At 46.1% G+C, this 2136-nt stretch overlaps 1 long non-coding RNA gene across 1 annotated transcript in view; it reads left to right on the top strand.

The window, feature by feature from the left end:
• Positions 1–1897: 1897 nt before the first annotated feature.
• Positions 1898–2136, top strand: part of LOC120369654 — a 1469-nt gene continuing 1230 nt past the window's right edge. The window contains exon 1 of the long non-coding RNA XR_005583304.1: positions 1898–2011. This is a non-coding gene — a long non-coding RNA (uncharacterized LOC120369654). The remainder of the gene's footprint in view (positions 2012–2136) is intronic.

Genomic DNA, 2136 nt, shown 5'->3' with positions numbered 1-2136 from the left:
AGTTAAGTATCTCATGAATGGTTTGAAGGTCAGAAGTATTTGAGCCGTTGAGGATCCTTGTTTAGGGATGGGAGCCCTCTACACTCTGCCCATTCTTAATGGGTGCATTAGGGAGTTTACTGTACAGAGGGAGTGTGCACTTTCCTTAGAGGAAGGTCGATCGCTGCGAGAGTGACCCATCTGTAACTAGAGATGCTCCGTTCTCAGTTCTTTTTTCTTGCACGGCACTGGGTTTGCATGATAGGTCACCACTTCATCTTTTCTCCATCTTCTACTTGGTTGTGGTTTTCCGAGGAGGATGTGAGCATCCTAGTTAGAGATGGTCCCCTGTCATGGTGGGACGTGGGGAGGGCCAGCAATATGTGGATGAGAGTTTCTAGGGTGGGTGGGTGCTTCTGTGAGTGGAGTGTAATGTGTAGTAGATATTCCTTCTCTTCAGGAAGTGGTATGGAGGTGAGATCATCTTTCATACTGTGTAGTTGGGTGCTTTGTGAGTTGGTTTTTCAGTTAAGCTTTGTTTGTATTTGCAGATGCTTCCAGATCTGGTATCGTGTCGTGTTATTCTGTGGAGGATTGTGACTACATCTGTTTGAGTGTCACTGCACTGCTGTACAGATGTTGACGTATGGGAGGGAAGGTCTCTGTAGACAGGAAAAGAAGATATTGAGAGTGGGAGCGGCTGTCAAAGTTAAGTATTTGCTGACGCCTTTGATGGTCAGAAGTATTTGAGATGTTGAGGCTTCTCGTTTATGGATGGGAGTCCTCTAAACTGTGTCCATTCTTAATGGGCACGTAAGTGGAGTGGGAGCTTGTTGTATGGAGGGAGGGAGTGTGTGTTTTTGCTGGGAGAATGACCCATCTGTAACTAGAGATGCTCTGTTCTCAGTTCTTTTTTCTCACGTGGTACTGGGTTTGCATGGCAGTTCACCACTTCATCCTTTATATGTCTTCTACATGGTTGTGGTTTTCCGAGAAGGATGTGAGCATCCTAGTTAGCGAAGGGCTGCTGTTGTGGTGGGATGTGGGGAGGGCCAGTAATATGTGGATGAGTGTCTGGGGTGGGTGGGTGCTTGTCTGTGTGTGTGGGGTGTAATTTGTAGTAGATATTCCTTTTCTTCAGGAAGCAGTATGTAGTTGAGGTCCTTTTTTGAAGTGTGTAGCTGTGCATTTTGTGAGTAGGTTTGAAGTTGACCTTTGTTTGTATTTGCAGATGCATGCAGATCTGGTATCGTGTCGTGTCATTCTGTGGAGGGTTGTGACTACATCTGTTTGACTGTCACTGCATTGCTGTATAGATGTCGATGTATGGGAGCGAAGGCCCATGTACAAAGGAAAAGGCGATCGGGAGTGGCTGTCAAAGTTAAGTATCTGCTGGAGGGTTTGATGGTCAAAAAGTATGTGTGCTGTTGAGGCTGTAGGATGGGAGTCCTCTGAAGCCTGCCTGTTTGTAATGGGTTCATGAGGCAACTCATTGAATAGGAGTGGGAGTTTTCTGTGGAGGAAGTTGACTGATGGAAGAGTGACCTGTCTGTAACTAGAGATGCTCCATTCTCCCTTCTTCTCTCATAAATGGCACTGGGTTTGCATCACTGATCACCACTATCCTGTTTGTCTGTCCTCTATTGGGTGTTGGTTTTCTGAGAAGGATGTGAGCATCCTAGTTACCGATGGGCCCCTGTCAGTGCTGGGAAAGGGCCATGAGTACCGTGTAAATGTGAGTATTTTGCATGTTGATTTTAAATGTATAGAAGTAGTTGGTTGCTGCTTCATTGTAGGTAGGAATGTGCTGGGGCTCTTTCGGGGTGTCAAATAGGTTAGTTTAGCCAAGGGAGTGTGGTATTGTGGTGTTGTGACCATTAGCAATAATCTGGCATTTATTGTTTGTGTGCCACAGGGGTATTTGAGTCCAGAACTGAGGGAATGGGCTGTAGCAAGTGTGCCCCGTTTGGTTTACATGGGTTCTTGTAAGTATGGTGCCAGTGGGCACAGAGGAGCTGTTTGCATCCATGAGGTAAGTGTTAAGTTAGAGCTTTTAGTGCAGTCCTGTTGATGGGAGTGTGGTCTTTTCTGTGTTAGATAAGGTGGGCTTATGATGAATGGGTTCATCACCAGTTTTGTGTGTGAGCCAGCAGATGA

The sequence above is a fragment of the Mauremys reevesii genome, linkage group 8 (genome assembly GCF_016161935.1).
Source record: "Mauremys reevesii isolate NIE-2019 linkage group 8, ASM1616193v1, whole genome shotgun sequence".
In the NCBI taxonomy this organism is placed as follows: domain Eukaryota; kingdom Metazoa; phylum Chordata; order Testudines; family Geoemydidae; genus Mauremys; species Mauremys reevesii.
Note: the sequence above shows the minus strand (reverse complement) of the source record. Positions and strands in the feature narration are given on the sequence as shown.